Consider the following 20,246-nt stretch of genomic DNA (forward strand, 5'->3'; position numbering starts at 1 on the left):
CTGGTAGATGGTCTATCTTCAGCAGATGATAATGGAGCTTTGCCACCTTCCCCACAGACAAAACCTTTTTTGCCTTTTCCACCACGCCTCTTCCCCTTTCCACCAGCATCTGTCATTTTGCCACTCATGTTGATTGCGACAAGATTGTGGACTGAAAATGTGGTAGTAAAAATTGAGAGGTGGTGAAGATTGCAGTGGTGGTCTAGCTTTATTAACAGCAGAATAATAAAGAATAAATATCCCTGACAATGCAACTACGGCCCTTAAACTGGCAGCAAAAATTGCTAGTATAATGGCTTAGTTATGAGTTGGAGTGTGCAATGCAGGCAGATGCGCTCTGCAAATGTCTTTGCACTAGTGGGACTATAGCAAAGTCCAATAGCCACAGATAGGATGCCACTAGGTACACTGAGTGTTTGCTAGTATAATGGCTTAGTTATATGAGTTGGAGTGTGCAATGCAGGCAGATGCGCTCTGAAAATGTCTTTGCACTAGTGGGACTATAGCAAAGTCCAATAGCCACAGATAGGATGCCACTAGGTACACTGAGTGTTTGCTAGTATAATAGCTTAGTTATATGAGTTGGAGTGTGCAATGCAGGCAGATGCGCTCTGCAAATGTCTTTGCACTAGTGGGACTATAGCAAAGTCCAATAGCCACAGATAGGATGCCACTAGGTACACTGAGTGTTTGCTAGTATAATGGCTTAGTTATATGAGTTGGAGTGTGCAACGCAGGCAGATGCGCTCTGCAAATGTCTTTGCACTAGTGGGACTATAGCAAAGTCCAATAGCCACAGATAGGATGCCACTAGGTACACTGAGTGTTTGCTAGTATAATGGCTTAGTTATATGAGTTGGAGTGTGCAACGCAGGCAGATGCGCTCTGCAAATGTCTTTGCACTAGTGGGACTATAGCAAAGTCCAATAGCCACGTATAGGATGCCACTAGGTACACTGAGTGTTTGCTAGTATAATGGCTTAGTTATATGAGTTGGAGTGTGCAACGCAGGCAGATGCGCTCTGCAAATGTCTTTGCACTAGTGGGACTATAGCAAAGTCCAATAGCCACAGATAGGATGCCACTAGGTACACTGAGTGTTTGCTAGTATAATGGCTTAGTTATATGAGTTGGAGTGTGCAACGCAGGCAGATGCGCTCTGCAAATGTCTTTGCACTAGTGGGACTATAGCAAAGTCCAATAGCCACAGATAGGATGCCACTAGGTACACTGAGTGTTTGCTAGTATAATGGCTTAGTTATATGAGTTGGAGTGTGCAACGCAGGCAGATGCGCTCTGCAAATGTCTTTGCACTAGTGGGACTATAGCAAAGTCCAATAGCCACGTATAGGATGCCACTAGGTACACTGAGTGTTTGCTAGTATAATGGCTTAGTTATATGAGTTGGAGTGTGCATTGCAGGCAGATGCGCTCTGCAAATGTCTTTGCACTAGTGGGACTATAGCAAAGTCCAATAGCCACAGATAGGATGCCACTAGGTACACTGAGTGTTTGCTAGTATAATGGCTTAGTTATGAGTTGGAGTGTGCAATGCAGGCAGATGCGCTCTGCAAATGTCTTTGCACTAGTGGGACTATAGCAAAGTCCAATAGCCACAGATAGGATGCCACTAGGTACACTGAGTGTTTGCTAGTATAATGGCTTAGTTATATGAGTTGGAGTGTGCAACGCAGGCAGATGCGCTCTGCAAATGTCTTTGCACTAGTGGGACTATAGCAAAGTCCAATAGCCACAGATAGGATGCCACTAGGTACACTGAGTGTTTGCTAGTATAATGGCTTAGTTATATGAGTTGGAGTGTGCAACGCAGGCAGATGCGCTCTGCAAATGTCTTTGCACTAGTGGGACTATAGCAAAGTCCAATAGCCACGTATAGGATGCCACTAGGTATACTGAGTGTTTGCTAGTATAATGGCTTAGTTATATGAGTTGGAGTGTGCAACGCAGGCAGATGCGCTCTGCAAATGTCTTTGCACAAGTGGGACTATAGCAAAGTCCAATAGCCACAGATAGGATGCCACTAGGTACACTGAGTGTTTGCTAGTATAATAGCTTAGTTATAATGAGTTGGAGTGTGCAACGCAGGCAGATGCGCTCTGCAAATGTCTTTGCACTAGTGGGACTATAGCAAAGTCCAATAGCCACGTATAGGATGCCACTAGGTACACTGAGTGTTTGCTAGTATAATGGCTTAGTTATATGAGTTGGAGTGTGCAACGCAGGCAGATGCGCTCTGCAAATGTCTTTGCACTAGTGGGACTATAGCAAAGTCCAATAGCCACAGATAGGATGCCACTAGGTACACTGAGTGTTTGCTAGTATAATGGCTTAGTTATGAGTTGGAGTGTGCAATGCAGGCAGATGCGCTCTGCAAATGTCTTTGCACTAGTGGGACTATAGCAAAGTCCAATAGCCACGTATAGGATGCCACTAGGTACACTGAGTGTTTGCTAGTATAATTGCTTAGTTATATGAGTTGGAGTGTGCAACGCAGGCAGATGCGCTCTGCAAATGTCTTTGCACTAGTGGGACTATAGCAAAGTCCAATAGCCACGTATAGGATGCCACTAGGTACACTGAGTGTTTGCTAGTATAATGGCTTAGTTATATGAGTTGGAGTGTGCAACGCAGGCAGATGCGCTCTGCAAATGTCTTTGCACTAGTGGGACTATAGCAAAGTCCAATAGCCACAGATAGGATGCCACTAGGTACACTGAGTGTTTGCTAGTATAATGGCTTAGTTATGAGTTGGAGTGTGCAATGCAGGCAGATGCGCTCTGCAAATGTATTTGCACTAGTGGGACTATAGCAAAGTCCAATAGCCACAGATAGGATGCCACTAGGTACACTGAGTGTTTGCTAGTATAATGGCTTAGTTATATGAGTTGGAGTGTGCAACGCAGGCAGATGCGCTCTGCAAATGTCTTTGCACTAGTGGGACTATAGCAAAGTCCAATAGCCACAGATAGGATGCCACTAGGTACACTGAGTGTTTGCTAGTATAATGGCTTAGTTATATGAGTTGGAGTGTGCAACGCAGGCAGATGCGCTCTGCAAATGTCTTTGCACTAGTGGGACTATAGCAAAGTCCAATAGCCACATATAGGATGCCACTAGGTACACTGAGTGTTTGCTAGTATAATGGCTTAGTTATGAGTTGGAGTGTGCAATGCAGGCAGATGCGCTCTGCAAATGTCTTTGCACTAGTGGGACTATAGCAAAGTCCAATAGCCACAGATAGGATGCCACTAGGTACACTGAGTGTTTGCTAGTATAATAGCTTAGTTATAATGAGTTGGAGTGTGCAACGCAGGCAGATGCGCTCTGCAAATGTCTTTGCACGAGTGGGACTATAGCAAAGTCCAATAGCCACGTATAGGATGCCACTAGGTACACTGAGTGTTTGCTAGTATAATGGCTTAGTTATATGAGTTGGAGTGTGCAACGCAGGCAGATGCGCTCTGCAAATGTCTTTGCACTAGTGGGACTATAGCAAAGTCCAATAGCCACAGATAGGATGCCACTAGGTACACTGAGTGTTTGCTAGTATAATGGCTTAGTTATGAGTTGGAGTGTGCAATGCAGGCAGATGCGCTCTGCAAATGTCTTTGCACTAGTGGGACTATAGCAAAGTCCAATAGCCACGTATAGGATGCCACTAGGTACACTGAGTGTTTGCTAGTATAATTGCTTAGTTATATGAGTTGGAGTGTGCAACGCAGGCAGATGCGCTCTGCAAATGTCTTTGCACTAGTGGGACTATAGCAAAGTCCAATAGCCACGTATAGGATGCCACTAGGTACACTGAGTGTTTGCTAGTATAATGGCTTAGTTATATGAGTTGGAGTGTGCAACGCAGGCAGATGCGCTCTGCAAATGTCTTTGCACTAGTGGGACTATAGCAAAGTCCAATAGCCACAGATAGGATGCCACTAGGTACACTGAGTGTTTGCTAGTATAATGGCTTAGTTATGAGTTGGAGTGTGCAATGCAGGCAGATGCGCTCTGCAAATGTATTTGCACTAGTGGGACTATAGCAAAGTCCAATAGCCACAGATAGGATGCCACTAGGTACACTGAGTGTTTGCTAGTATAATGGCTTAGTTATATGAGTTGGAGTGTGCAACGCAGGCAGATGCGCTCTGCAAATGTCTTTGCACTAGTGGGACTATAGCAAAGTCCAATAGCCACAGATAGGATGCCACTAGGTACACTGAGTGTTTGCTAGTATAATGGCTTAGTTATATGAGTTGGAGTGTGCAACGCAGGCAGATGCGCTCTGCAAATGTCTTTGCACTAGTGGGACTATAGCAAAGTCCAATAGCCACATATAGGATGCCACTAGGTACACTGAGTGTTTGCTAGTATAATGGCTTAGTTATATGAGTTGGAGTGTGCAACGCAGGCAGATGCGCTCTGCAAATGTCTTTGCACTAGTGGGACTATAGCAAAGTCCAATAGCCACGTATAGGATGCCACTAGGTACACTGAGTGTTTGCTAGTATAATGGCTTAGTTATATGAGTTGGAGTGTGCAACGCAGGCAGATGCGCTCTGCAAATGTCTTTGCACTAGTGGGACTATAGCAAAGTCCAATAGCCACAGATAGGATGCCACTAGGTACACTGAGTGTTTGCTAGTATAATGGCTTAGTTATATGAGTTGGAGTGTGCAACGCAGGCAGATGCGCTCTGCAAATGTCTTTGCACTAGTGGGACTATAGCAAAGTCCAATAGCCACAGATAGGATGCCACTAGGTACACTGAGTGTTTGCTAGTATAATGGCTTAGTTATATGAGTTGGAGTGTGCAACGCAGGCAGATGCGCTCTGCAAATGTCTTTGCACTAGTGGGACTATAGCAAAGTCCAATAGCCACGTATAGGATGCCACTAGGTACACTGAGTGTTTGCTAGTATAATGGCTTAGTTATATGAGTTGGAGTGTGCAACGCAGGCAGATGCGCTCTGCAAATTTCTTTGCACTAGTGGGACTATAGCAAAGTCCAATAGCCACAGATAGGATGCCACTAGGTACACTGAGTGTTTGCTAGTATAATGGCTTAGTTATGAGTTGGAGTGTGCAATGCAGGCAGATGCGCTCTGCAAACGTCTTTGCACTAGTGGGACTATAGCAAAGTCCAATAGCCACAGATAGGATGCCACTAGGTACACTGAGTGTTTGCTAGTATAATGGCTTAGTTATATGAGTTGGAGTGTGCAACGCAGGCAGATGCGCTCTGCAAATGTCTTTGCACTAGTGGGACTATAGCAAAGTCCAATAGCCACAGATAGGATGCCACTAGGTACACTGAGTGTTTGCTAGTATAATGGCTTAGTTATATGAGTTGGAGTGTGCAACGCAGGCAGATGCGCTCTGCAAATGTCTTTGCACTAGTGGGACTATAGCAAAGTCCAATAGCCACATATAGGATGCCACTAGGTACACTGAGTGTTTGCTAGTATAATGGCTTAGTTATATGAGTTGGAGTGTGCAACGCAGGCAGATGCGCTCTGCAAATGTCTTTGCACTAGTGGGACTATAGCAAAGTCCAATAGCCACGTATAGGATGCCACTAGGTACACTGAGTGTTTGCTAGTATAATGGCTTAGTTATATGAGTTGGAGTGTGCAACGCAGGCAGACGCGCTCTGCAAATGTCTTTGCACTAGTGGGACTATAGCAAAGTCCAATAGCCACAGATAGGATGCCACTAGGTACACTGAGTGTTTGTTAGTATAATGGCTTAGTTATGAGTTGGAGTGTGCAATGCAGGCAGATGCGCTCTGCAAATGTCTTTGCACTAGTGGGACTATAGCAAAGTCCAATAGCCACAGATAGGATGCCACTAGGTACACTGAGTGTTTGCTAGTATAATGGCTTAGTTATATGAGTTGGAGTGTGCAACGCAGGCAGATGCGCTCTGCAAATGTCTTTGCACTAGTGGGACTATAGCAAAGTCCAATAGCCACAGATAGGATGCCACTAGGTACACTGAGTGTTTGCTAGTATAATGGCTTAGTTATATGAGTTGGAGTGTGCAACGCAGGCAGATGCGCTCTGCAAATGTCTTTGCACTAGTGGGACTATAGCAAAGTCCAATAGCCACGTATAGGATGCCACTAGGTACACTGAGTGTTTGCTAGTATAATGGCTTAGTTATATGAGTTGGAGTGTGCAACGCAGGCAGATGCGCTCTGCAAATTTCTTTGCACTAGTGGGACTATAGCAAAGTCCAATAGCCACAGATAGGATGCCACTAGGTACACTGAGTGTTTGCTAGTATAATGGCTTAGTTATATGAGTTGGAGTGTGCAACGCAGGCAGATGCGCTCTGCAAATGTCTTTGCACTAGTGGGACTATAGCAAAGTCCAATAGCCACAGATAGGATGCCACTAGGTACACTGAGTGTTTGCTAGTATAATGGCTTAGTTATATGAGTTGGAGTGTGCAACGCAGGAAGATGCGCTCTGCAAATGTCTTTTCACTAGTGGGACTATAGCAAAGTCCAATAGCCACGTATAGGATGCCACTAGGTACACTGAGTGTTTGCTAGTATAATGGCTTAGTTATATGAGTTGGAGTGTGCAACGCAGGCAGATGCGCTCTGCAAATGTCTTTGCACTAGTGGGACTATAGCGAAGTCCAATAGCCACAGATAGGATGCCACTAGGTACACTGAGTGTTTGCTAGTATAATGGCTTAGTTATGAGTTGGAGTGTGCAATGCAGGCAGATGTGTGAAGCCCCACAGGTGTAGTGTCGGTGCATTACCTTCAGGGACTCCACTCGGCTGGATCCTGTCACAGGTAGGAGATCTTCTTCTTGTCGTGACGCCACTCTCAGTATTGCGGCCAGTAGGGACCGCCACTGCAGGTTGAGGGACGCCTGGGGCTGATGGTGAGTGCAGTTAGTTGGAATAGCCTCCTGAGAGTGAGGCAAGCCCCAGGGCCCTGTGTAGGTGCGTAGAACCACAAGGCGCAGAATAACTCCACACAGGCAGAATGTCTTTCAAGGGCTTTACTCACATTTGATGGCAGGGTGAGTAGCCCGGGCGTAGCTGAGATGAACCAGGTGGGAACCAGGTATCCTTCAGGCTGACTTGTGAGGGTGACTACCAACTCGCCTTCCTTAGCCCTTTTTGTGTTTGGAGTAACCCCGACTTTGAGTCCCTATGGGGGTCACCCAGGGAAGATGCTGCAGCCTCTCTCCCCTTCGTTTGCCGTGTGCTTGTCGCCTGGGCCAGGCCACTCCAGCTGCTTGCCTCCTGTGACCTATGGGCCCTAACTGTGGCTACGTGGCTGCGGCTTTTGTGGTGTTGTGGCGTGGGCTTTGAGAGCCCCACACCGGCAGGTTTAGCAGAAGAAAGCTGGATCTATCTTCGCTTCGGGATCTGCCGCCCGGTTGGGCCTGGTGCTCTCTAGCAGTCTCCTTACTTCCCACTCCGTGCTTTCTCTCTAGCTGAAGCTGGCTTTCAGGCAGCACTCCTAGTTGACCGTTCTCCCCCGTCAGTAGCCACTGCGCGGGCGCTGTTAGACAGCATCAACCCCACAGGTCTGCTCCTCACTGAGCCCTCTGGAGTTCTCCTGTTCTTGCCTACGCCACCTAGCAACCAGACTCTCTTACCACACCCCTTGAGAGGAGATGGAGGCTTTTGGCCCCCTCCACTATTCCAGTGAAGGTCAAGGCTTTTCCCCCTCCTGGGATCCCCAGGGGTCCTCTCATGGGTACATGTGTGAGACCTGATCACTATGCGCCTGTGTTCCACACCCCTGTCAGCCTTCTGGATTACCTGTGTTGTACTGTCCCCAGCATGGGTGCAGTACTCAGTGGTGCCTGACCAGGTCAGGGGCGCCACATTCCCCCTTAGTTATCACCAGCACGTCCTCGGGCTGCAAGACAACATTTTAAAATGCATAAAACATTAAAACATGTAAAACATTTTTAAAAGCACCAGGTACCATACATCACCACCCTCCACCCACAAGTCCGTTAACCCACCCAAAACCCTTTCACGTTGGCCGCGACTTCAGCCACTTCTGGCAGGATGTAGAGGCGGCTTCCATGGGCTGGTGGTTTTCAGGGTATACCTGGCCTGGTGGATCCGCGCCTTCAGCCTCTTCTGGCAGGATGCAGAGGCGGCCTCCACAGTTGGTGCTGACCAGGTACCCTCTTTGTGGTGGAGAGCCAGGCCCCATAAACAGGCATGCTCTCTGGTCGCAGGTGAGCCAAGGCCCTATATACGGACGGGCTCCTCCTGGTTGCAGACGAGCCAAGCCCCTAAACAGGCTGACTCTGGTGGTGGTGGTGCCCTCTGGTGTAACTATTTACACTGCGAGAGTTTGTGGCTATAGCCAGTTCATAGCCTTAAGGTTTATGGTTTTCTCACAATAGTTTTTGTGGGCACATGCTTAAACTTGAGAACGTTGCAAAACAAAACTTTTCAAAACTTCAACTGGTAACTTCTTTCTTTACTTTACTCCTCCATTTCACCAGGGCTTTGGCCTGTTGGGCTGCGGCACCTGCTGCTTTCTTGCTCTTTGTCGTCGTCTGAGGTAGTTTCATCTGTAGGTTCCTTGTCTCTGCTTTCTCGATCTTCATCTGTTTCCTTTGCTGCATCTGTTTCTTTATCTCTGTCTTTTCTTTCTTCTTTGGGACATGGTGCTACATCAAGCGCATACAATCCTCTTTCGCCTTCATGCATAGTGAATTGTACTGTATTTCCCCTCTTTAAGTTTCTGCCAGGGTGTCCTCTAGGCAGATGAGCGTTCACATCTCTTCTGTTGACAAATATCCCTTCTTTGATACCAGGGGCTACAATGAATCCATATCCACTTCTCAAATTGAAATCCTCCACTACTCCTCTGCAAAGGGGTCCTCTGACCTGGGCTCTGGACCTTCTCAGTAACCTTTTCTCCTGTAGGTCTCTGGCTGCAACTTCTCTCTGCTCTGGAGACTGTGGTGCAGGGGACAGCGTTGTTCTATTGCGACGCCTTGTCTTGCGGCCTGAACTCTGCGTGGTACAGCTTGCAAACTCCCAGGTGAGACTTTTAGGCAGATCTTCGTCAGCGGACGGTGTCAGGTCTTCCTCATCCCAACGGGAATAGGGCAACATCTCCGGCTCTGAGTATAGATCCACTGCTGGTGGCTCCGGAGTCAGCTCCTCAGCTTCCTGGCCTCCTCTCCCCCTTAGTTCTTCGCTGCACTCTGGTTGTGGCAGTGCTGGGGATGGGCTTTCTTCAGCAGGCCCAGGCGGGGGACTCTTTGACGCGGCTGCAGGGGTTGCCTGAATCTCCTTGGGGGTATGCGGAGGGAGCAGATACCGATCCACCATCTCTTGTGGGAACTGGGCCTCTAGGTCAGCCTTCAGCTTCCAGTATTCGGGGTCCTCTCCTATCAGGGTCTTCCTAGCAGGGACCTCTTTGGACTGGGGAGCGGTGTCTGCTCTGGCCTTGCAGGCCGGGGTAAATAATGAGGTAATCTCTTGGCGGGCCGCGCCTGGCATGGCGGCGGCCTGGTCTTGGCGGGCCGCGCCCTGGATGGCGGCGGCCTGGTCTTGGCGGGCCGCGCCTGGCATGGCGGCGGCCTGGATCAGTGTCGCTGTTGCAGGGGGCTCTGTGCAAGCTGGGCTGGACGTCGCTGCAGCAGTCTGGGCTTGGCGGGCCGCGCCTGGCGTGGCTGCGGCCTGGTTCAGCACCTCACTTGCGGCGCGGACGAGCGTTGCTGCGGCGGTGGGGTCTCGGCGGGCCGGGCCTAGCAGGGCGGCGGCCTGGGTCAGCGTTACGCCTGCGACGCGGATGAGGGTCGCGGTGGCAGCCGGTTCTTTGCGGGCCGGACTGGGCGTTGCTGCAGGGACCGGGTCTTGGTGGGCCGAGCAGGGCATCGGTGCGGCCGCTGGGGCTTGGAAGGCCGCACCTGGCGTGGCTGCGGCCTGCTTCAGCGTCGCCGCACCGGACGCCTCTTCGGGGACCACGGGCGTGGCAGCAGGGGTCGGGGCACTTGCGCTGGCCGGGGCATCACTCGACTCACCCACCGGTGGCAGCATCGGGGTCTGCGTCATCGCCGTCCTGTCTGGCACTCGGCGCGCGGCTCTCCTTTCATAGGCCCGAACCGCGGCAGCCATCTCCAGCAGTTCCATTCGTTCTTCTCTAATCTGCTCCACGACCCGGTTCTCCAGTCGGTCGCAGAACTGGGCCAGCTCCCGATACCACCAGGCAGCGGAGCCCGGTTCTGGATTTCTGCGGTCAGACGCCATCTCTTCTGCGCCCTCTTCTGCACGACTCTCCAGCTGTGGACTCGCCGTTGCCTCTGATAGCAAGCTGTTCAGTTTCTGCTCTGCCTCTTTCAGCAGCTCCTCTCCCAGCAGCAGGCTTGTGGCTTCCTTTCCTTCCCGCCGTCTCTGGACGCTTCCACTCTCATAGCTGGCAAGGTCAGAACTCTGCAGGGGATCTCTGGGTAGCCACACCTCTTCGTGGGCGGTAACTTCTTCCAGCGCGGGCTGCTGTTGTTTTTCAGCGCGCTTTTCATGGTGGCAATATGGCGGCGCTTCCAATTTTTCAAGCGGACCGCCTAGGCACATGGTCACCTGTCTGAACAGGTCTAGTCCTTATCCTGTTCGTGACGCCAGATGTGAAGCCCCACAGGTGTAGTGTCGGTGCATTACCTTCAGGGACTCCACTCGGCTGGATCCTGTCACAGGTAGGAGATCTTCTTCTTGTCGTGACGCCACTCTCAGTATTGCGGCCAGTAGGGACCGCCACTGCAGGTTGAGGGACGCCTGGGGCTGATGGTGAGTGCAGTTAGTTGGAATAGCCTCCTGAGAGTGAGGCAAGCCCCAGGGCCCTGTGTAGGTGCGTAGAACCACAAGGCGCAGAATAACTCCACACAGGCAGAATGTCTTTCAAGGGCTTTACTCACATTTGATGGCAGGGTGAGTAGCCCGGGCGTAGCTGAGATGAACCAGGTGGGAACCAGGTATCCTTCAGGCTGACTTGTGAGGGTGACTACCAACTCGCCTTCCTTAGCCCTTTTTGTGTTTGGAGTAACCCCGACTTTGAGTCCCTATGGGGGTCACCCAGGGAAGATGCTGCAGCCTCTCTCCCCTTCGTTTGCCGTGTGCTTGTCGCCTGGGCCAGGCCACTCCAGCTGCTTGCCTCCTGTGACCTATGGGCCCTAACTGTGGCTACGTGGCTGCGGCTTTTGTGGTGTTGTGGCGTGGGCTTTGAGAGCCCCACACCGGCAGGTTTAGCAGAAGAAAGCTGGATCTATCTTCGCTTCGGGATCTGCCGCCCGGTTGGGCCTGGTGCTCTCTAGCAGTCTCCTTACTTCCCACTCCGTGCTTTCTCTCTAGCTGAAGCTGGCTTTCAGGCAGCACTCCTAGTTGACCGTTCTCCCCCGTCAGTAGCCACTGCGCGGGCGCTGTTAGACAGCATCAACCCCACAGGTCTGCTCCTCACTGAGCCCTCTGGAGTTCTCCTGTTCTTGCCTACGCCACCTAGCAACCAGACTCTCTTACCACACCCCTTGAGAGGAGATGGAGGCTTTTGGCCCCCTCCACTATTCCAGTGAAGGTCAAGGCTTTTCCCCCTCCTGGGATCCCCAGGGGTCCTCTCATGGGTACATGTGTGAGACCTGATCACTATGCGCCTGTGTTCCACACCCCTGTCAGCCTTCTGGATTACCTGTGTTGTACTGTCCCCAGCATGGGTGCAGTACTCAGTGGTGCCTGACCAGGTCAAGGGCGCCACAGATGCGCTCTGCAAATGTCTTTGCACTAGTGGGACTATAGCAAAGTCCAATAGCCACAGATAGGATGCCACTAGGTACACTGAGTGTTTGCTAGTATAATGGCTTAGTTATATGAGTTGGAGTGTGCAATGCAGGCAGATGCGCTCTGCAAATGTCTTTGCACTAGTGGGACTATAGCAAAGTCCAATAGCCACAGATAGGATGCCACTAGGTACACTGAGTGTTTGCTAGTATAATGGCTTAGTTATATGAGTTGGAGTGTGCAACGCAGGCAGATGCGCTCTGCAAATGTCTTTGCACTAGTGGGACTATAGCAAAGTCCAATAGCCACGTATAGGATGCCACTAGGTACACTGAGTGTTTGCTAGTATAATGGCTTAGTTATATGAGTTGGAGTGTGCAACGCAGGCAGATGCGCTCTGCAAATGTCTTTGCACTAGTGGGACTATAGCAAAGTCCAATAGCCACAGATAGGATGCCACTAGGTACACTGAGTGTTTGCTAGTATAATGGCTTAGTTATGAGTTGGAGTGTGCAATGCAGGCAGATGCGCTCTGCAAATGTCTTTGCACTAGTGGGACTATAGCAAAGTCCAATAGCCACAGATAGGATGCCACTAGGTACACTGAGTGTTTGCTAGTATAATGGCTTAGTTATATGAGTTGGAGTGTGCAATGCAGGCAGATGCGCTCTGCAAATGTCTTTGCACTAGTGGGACTATAGCAAAGTCCAATAGCCACAGATAGGATGCCACTAGGTACACTGAGTGTTTGCTAGTATAATGGCTTAGTTATATGAGTTGGAGTGTGCAACGCAGGCAGATGCGCTCTGCAAATGTCTTTGCACTAGTGGGACTATAGCAAAGTCCAATAGCCACGTATAGGATGCCACTAGGTACACTGAGTGTTTGCTAGTACAATGGCTTAGTTATATGAGTTGGAGTGTGCAACGCAGGCAGATGCGCTCTGCAAATGTCTTTGCACTAGTGGGACTATAGCAAAGTCCAATAGCCACGTATAGGATGCCACTAGGTACACTGAGTGTTTGCTAGTATAATGGCTTAGTTATAATGAGTTGGAGTATGCAGAGGACACGAGGGTACAGTGCCAGGATTTTGGGGCTCTGGGTAGAGGAATGGAAGCCTGCCTTTCTATCCCTCCTAATAGGGAAATGCAGGGAGGAAATCCCTGACCTTGGCTACACAGACGCTGGCGCTGTTTTCAGGACCTGTCACCTTAACTCTGACCCTGCCGGTTTGAGCCCTTAAAAGGACTGCTATAAAGTGCTCTCCCTAAGCTGTCTAACGCTGTGTATGCAGCGCATACAGCTGTATCGGCTATAGGACTCAGGAGGACGGAGCTGCGACAGTGATGTCTGACACCAAAGACGCAGAAGGCAGATAATGGCGTCCTGGAAGAAAATGTCCGGTTTTATAATGCAGGGACATGTGACATGGACATCCTATCACACATGCCGTTGCTTCTCTGGCTCAAAGTCCACTTAGCTGTGTGTGTGTCTGGGATTGGCTGACATGCTGGCCCGCCCCACAAGACGCGCGCGCTTAGGGAAGGAAGACAAGAAAAAAAAAAAAAAAATGGCGATCGCCATTATAGAAACAGCAGTGATCTGAAGGCGCTGTTCACGCACACTATACACTGAAATGTCATAATAGTGTGATTCACAGAGTGACTTACACTATTACAGCAGAAACCAAGCTAGGATTTAGCTGGTTTTTTGCTGCTAGAACCGTTCTCGAACGTTTCTAGAACTATCGAGCTTTTGCAAAAAGCTCGAGTTCTAGTTCGATCTAGAACAGGCCCCAAAATCACTCGAGCCTAGAACTGGAGAACCACGAACCACGAACCGCGCTCAACTCTAAACTTAACATAAATGTGTATTTTTTTAACATGATGTAAATGCCACTAGTCTACTGATTCTGGCATTTTTCTTTTATACCTGCACCTTCCAATTCTTAAGATGTGAACTCATCATTGTTGTAGCCAAATTGGCATGGTCCTCAATTTAGTGGAGTTATATTGAGCACCATGCCCAGTTGGCTAAAAGACCACCCTTAAATGAAAGGAAAGAGTGCCATATCCTAGGAATTGAGAGGCACAGAAACAAAACTCATAGCATCACGGTGATCACACTGGATTAGAAGCTGTGCCGATTCAGTGACTATTGCGTTTGTCTAAATGCATATCCCACAAACAAAGTATTAAATACTTTAATAAATCTTAGGTTTCACAATTGAATGTGTTAAAATAAATGTTCTGGTGCTGAGTTCATGTTATGTTTGCTATTAGTTCCTCTGTCCAACCATGCAGAGTTGTTCCAGTTTATGGTTGGCACAAACCACAGCTCATGGCAAGGGAAGAAAGCATAAGCTTGCAGCTGTTTCTTTCTGCTAAGTAACACATTTCCCTGCCTGTTTTATCACAGGAGTGAGTGTTTCTACCATGGTGCCAGCCCTCTGAACTCATAATAAATTGAGTTAGTGGTGTAGGAGCTCCAGTGGATGCTGATCTCATATGTCAGTCACTGATTTGATTTATGATGTGCTCACAGAACTGGCAAAAGGACAGAAGCATTAATTCGTCTGATAAAACAGGAAGGGTAATGTATTACCTCACAGAAAGAAGCAGCTGTGAGACTGGTTTGTTGTCTGTTTACTCTTTTATGCATTATTGCCAGATTGGAAGCTATGGTATGTGCCAACCATAAACTCTAGCTGGCCAAACACAGTAAATAAGGCAGTGCATAGAAGGGGCAAACCTAAAAGTTTATCTCAGCAAAGGAACATTTTTTAAGACATTTTTAAGACATCCAATTGTGGAATTTATTACTCCAAGATCTATTAAATAAAGTATATTTTCTGGAACAACCCTTTTGCCATCTAAGTGGTTAAATAGAGCTCAACTCTATTTTTACTTAAAGGGAACCTGTCAGGTGCAATATGCACCCAGAACCATGAGCAGTTTCGGATGCATATTGCTAATACCTGTATAACCGTCCCTGTATACACTACCATAGATAAAGAGATCTTTAGAAAAAGTATTTCTAAAGAACCCCTATGATATGCTAATGAGGCCAGGGACTAGTCGCAAGGATGTTAGTTCCCTTGGATAGTCAGCCCCGTTAGCATGTAACACGCCCCTGTGTGCGTGCTAACATGCTAATGAATGTGCAGCATCGGAGGATGGTTACGCTCACCTCTCAGCTGCCATTGCGTCCAACTCCTGGATTTTGGCTCAGTGCGTATGATCCCGGACTTTCGGTCATGTGCACTACATGTGAATAAAGCAAGGACGCGTACACCTGGCTTCAAACTTGTGTAGTGCAAATCACCAAAAGTCCACGATCATGCGCACTGAGCCAAAGTCCAGCTGAGAGGTGAGCGCAACCATGCCTCTGATGCTGTGCATTCATTAGCATGTTAGCACACCCACAGGGGCATGCTAACATGCTAAGAGGGCAGACTAGTCAAGTGAACTAACGCCCTTGTGACAAGTCAGTGTCCTCATTAGCATATCATATGTGATCTTTAGCAATACTTTTTTGAAAGATCTCTTCAACTATGCTACTAGACACAGGGATGATTAGGCAGGGATTAGCAATATGCAGCAAGTACTTCTCATGGTTTTGGGTGCATACTGCACCTGACAGGTTTACTTTAAAGCAAACCTCTAGCCTGGCACTGAAAATTGACTTTACATGTGTCTTCCATGCTTGATACCTTCTGTTTGTCTCCTATACTGAGGCTCAAGTTTTGGTCATTCTGCGTCCAATATGGCCACCAAAGTGGCATAGGGGGATGTGGTAAATCTACACTACACCTTTACAGCACAGGGTCTAGATTTACTACTGTACAACCCATGCTTCTGTGGAATGCGAGGTCAAAGCAAGGCAAATGGAGGGCACCAGGTAGCGTGACTGTGCATGGCAAACATTTAGTCACTTTCAGTGCCAGGGTGTAGGGTCATTTTTAAGAAAAGTGTAGCTAAACCATTTTATTAGAAGCATAATTTAGATTGACATGAAGAATGGTTCCCAGATACAACAAATTTTAAACGTCATCAAATTGGATACTGTCACAAATTAGTAACATAACTCTCGTAAACTGAATCTCCTGCAGGAACGCATTGTTCTGTGTATATAACAAAAAAAGCCCAATGGTTGAAGCGGTTTTAATTAAACTGATGATAAATGTTGGTAATACTCATGAGGCCACCAGCTGATAGGCCATGTAGTGAAGACAGAATTTTTAGCCTTTCACTAGGGGATCCATTGTATTTAAGCATTCAATAGATATGGAGCATTTAAAATATCTTATTTTTACAGTTTGACATCTATTAACTCTATGCAAAATCCCATGAAAGCAAATCAATTTCATGTCGAACGAAATGTCAACCTTGAATCTGAGAGCTTGACTTTCATTTTCCACGTAAGGCATCTCATGAATAACACGAATATGAATGAAGATAGAGGATTTTCAAGAGATTTGTTCAGTGCCCTGTCTGATAGATGCACTTTTTAGATTAGAATAGCTAAAGAGAAGCTGTTTCTGCATTGCGAAGGATTAGTGGAACCATACACTTTCCTTTATCAGATCTGAAAGCACAAGATGTTGCCTAATCCTCTAAAGTCTTACACTGCTATAATTCCATAGTAAGAAAACTAAAAACAAAAACAGACTACGTGCCCCACTCATGATTGCATTTGTGCCTGTTTTCTTTCGAGTTTTCTGAGCTTTTTTAGTTTCCACAAATTCATCTTTTTAGCACATTTTCAAAGTCTATTTTATGTGTTCGCCTGTTTTTTTTTGTAGTTCCCCAGTCACCACTAATCCATTTATTGAGATTTTTTAAAAATGTTTCTTAAATGTACTCAAGTTATTCCCTGGAGTGATTTAGTGCATGGCAGAAATTGCTCGATTTTGCAACTTGTTGTGCTAAAAATGGACAAAAATAGATACACACCAAAAAAATGAACATTTTAATTTTTTTGCCATTTTGATGAATTTTGTACAAAAAAAGTCAGGAAAATAATAAAAAAACAAAAAAAGTGTCTAAAAATCCTAAAATGATTAATCATGCCATTACAGTATTTTATATTGCCCTCCCTTATAGTAGAGTTTATTAATAAAGTGAAATAAAAGTGTAATCACAATAATTTCTATAAAACAAAATGTTGGTATCAAAAAAATTATTTTATATAATAATTTTTAGATGGTAGCAACGTAGTCCACAGATCTGTACAGAAATTGTTACAATTGACATGACTCCCTGACTTAAAAAAAGCTCACAATCTGAATATATATTTTAAAGAGAACCTATCATCATGATTTAGCATTTTAAAGTAAATGCATAGCCATAATGGTGCATTTATACAGATTCAATAGTTTCCTTTAGTGAAGAAATGCGCATCCAGGTTGTTTTTTAATCAAAATTTGTAATATTTTCAGTGAATTGGTGCAGGACTGTGGGGCGGGACTGTAGGTGGGGTCTTGGGCTCTGCTCTGGCCCATCCTCCTGTCTCTGGGGTCTAAATGTGCAGCCTTTTTTAATGTTCATGCTTACCCTGTTCTTGCTCCAGGCAGCATTTGCACAGATTCATCTCCTCCCAGTCTTCAGTAAAATTGCGTTGGTGGCAGCAATACTGAGCAATACTGAGCAGCAGTGGTGGAGCATTAGAGAAAAGCAAAGCAGTGTATTACTTATAACACATTCAAGTTTGGTGCTTTGGTCTCCACTGCTGCTGCTCTTCTGTGTTTCAAAAGTAGGAAGAGACTAAAGAATTTTCGCGGTCCGACGGAGCGCTAAGAAGGAGGAAGATGACTTCTAGCTTTAAAAACTTTATTTTCATACCACAACGCATTTCAATAGAGACTATCTTCATCAGGTGGATAAAGATAGTCCTCTATCAAAACGTGTTGTGGTATGAAAATATAGTTTTTAAAGCTAGAAGTCATCTTCCTCCTTTTTAGCGCTCCGTCGGACCGCGAAAATTCTTCAGTCATCATATATATTCCCAAGTTGGGACTCATGGCAGGAGCTGCTTTCAACTCTGAGGCTGATAACTTCACCCAGGATCGGCGGTGACGTGGTTTCTATGTGACCGGTCACATGACCGCTCCACAAGCAACACACCCAGATGACTTGGATAGAGGAATTCTATAGTGGCGTCTGGGTCACTACCCAGCCCCACTACCAACGCTTTAACCATGGTTGTGCAGGGTTGCATAACCTCCCCAGCTGATCGGTTTCACAGATTGTTCATCCACCTTGTCCCTGAAGTTCTTCACATGTGCTCCCCTCCCTCCTTCTTTTGTGTACTCAATAGTAGGAAGTGACATGACAACTGTGGAGTTATAACTAGAGTTGAGCGCGGTTCGCGGTTCAAGGTTCTCCAGTTCGCGGCTCGAGTGATTTTGGGGGCTGTTCTAGATCGAACTAGAACTCGAGCTTTTTGCTAAAGCTCGATAGTTCTAGATACGTTCGAGAACGGTTCTAGCAGCAAAAAGACAAGCTAATTACTAGCTGGCTTTCCGCTGTAATAGTGTAAGTCACTCTGTGACTCACACTATTATGAAATTTCAGTGTAAAGTGTGCGGGAACAGCGCATTCAGATCACTGCTGTTTGGATAATGGCGATCGCCATTTTTTTTTTTCCTTGTCTTCCTTCCCTAAGCGCGCGCGTGTAGTGGGGCGGGCCAGCATGTCAGCCAATCCCAGACACACACACAGCTAAGTGGACTTTTAGCCAGAGAAGCAACGGCATGTGTGATAGGATGTCCATGTCACATGTCCCTGCATTATAAAAACGGACATTTTCCTCCAGCACGCCATTATCTGCCTTCTGCGTCTTGGTGTCAGTCACTGCTGGCGTAGCTCCTGTCTCCGATACTGCTGTGTACGCTCTATACACAGCGCTATACAGAATAGGGATAGAAGTTTCTATTAGTCCTTTTAAGGGCTAATACCGGCAGGTAGAAAGCAATCCTGCCGCAATGGCAAAGCAGTACAGCCCAAATCCTTAATTAAAGTGCAAGTGAAAGCAAGGATTTAGAATTAAAATATAACTTTTAATATCATTAGTCTAAAACACGATATAACAAAGTGCAGTGCAGTGCATGAAATTAATAACCAGAAAGCTCTCACCCAGTACTTCTCCTGATGAGATCAGAAACCACCGGAATATCCAAGGCAGAAGCAGGTCATACCAGACCCTAAAGGGGGGGGGGTGTGGAGCGACCAATATCCAAGTTCCCTGCCCCTGTCGTGCCCCCGCAACAATTGCTTCCGCCCTTACACTGGCCACTAGCATGCACATGTGCACCACGAACGTGCATCGTGTGTATACACATTTGTACCACTAATGTACACTGTGTAGTATTGTCCTGCCATTGCAGGCTTTACTTTAAGATTTTCTTCCCTGATGAACTCTCTTATCATATAGAGAGGGAAACGCGTTGGGAGGGTGTGTTTGTCATCAGGGCTAGCATTCCTGACTTGGGTGCTGCCCTTGTAAGGGCGGAAGCAATTGTTGCAGGGGCATGACAGGGGCAGGGAACTTGGATATTGGTCGCTCCCCCCCCCCTTTAGGGTCTGGTATGACCTGCTTCTGCCTTGGATATTCCGGTGGTTTCTGATCTCATCAGGAGAAGTACTGGGTGAGAGCTTTCTGGTTATTAATTTCATGCACTGCACTGCACTTTGTTATATCGTGTTTTAGACTAATGATATTAAAAGTTATATTTTAATTCTAAATCCTTGCTTTCACTTGCACTAATACCGGCAGAGTCAGAGCAATAGGTGACAGTCAGGTCTGTGAAAACAGATTTTAACAGCTACACAAGATGACAGCGTCTGTGTAGCTAAGGTCAGGAATTTCCTCGCTGCATTTCCCCATTAGGAGGGATAGAAAGGCAGGCTTCCTTTCCTCTACCCAGACCCACAACCCTGCCACTGTACCCTACTGCCCTTTGCACACTCAAGCTCATTGTTACTAAGCCATTATACTAGCAAACACTGAGTAAACTTAGTGGCATCCTAAAAGTGGCTGTTGGACTTCCATTAGTGTCCCACTGGTGCAAACCTATGTGCAGCACCTCTGCATCGCACACTCAAACTCATTGTTACTAAGCCATTATAATAGCAAAAACTGCTGCAACTTAGTGGCATACAAAAAGTGGCTGTTGTACTCCATTTGTGCCCCACAGGTGCCAAGCTATTTACAGCACCTCTGCATTACACCCTCCTGCTCTGTTTTTAAAAGCTATAATAATAGCAAAAAAGGCTGCAACTTAGTGGCATACAAAAAGTGGCTGTTGGACTTCCATAAGTGTCCCACTGGTGCAAAGCTATTTACAGCACCTCTGCATTACACCCTCCTGCTCTGTTTTTAAAAGCTATAATAATAGCAAAAAAGGCTGCAACTTAGTGGCATACAAAAAGTGGCTGTTGGACTTCCATAAGTGTC

This window comes from Anomaloglossus baeobatrachus, chromosome 7 (genome assembly GCF_048569485.1).
Source record: "Anomaloglossus baeobatrachus isolate aAnoBae1 chromosome 7, aAnoBae1.hap1, whole genome shotgun sequence".
In the NCBI taxonomy this organism is placed as follows: domain Eukaryota; kingdom Metazoa; phylum Chordata; class Amphibia; order Anura; family Aromobatidae; genus Anomaloglossus; species Anomaloglossus baeobatrachus.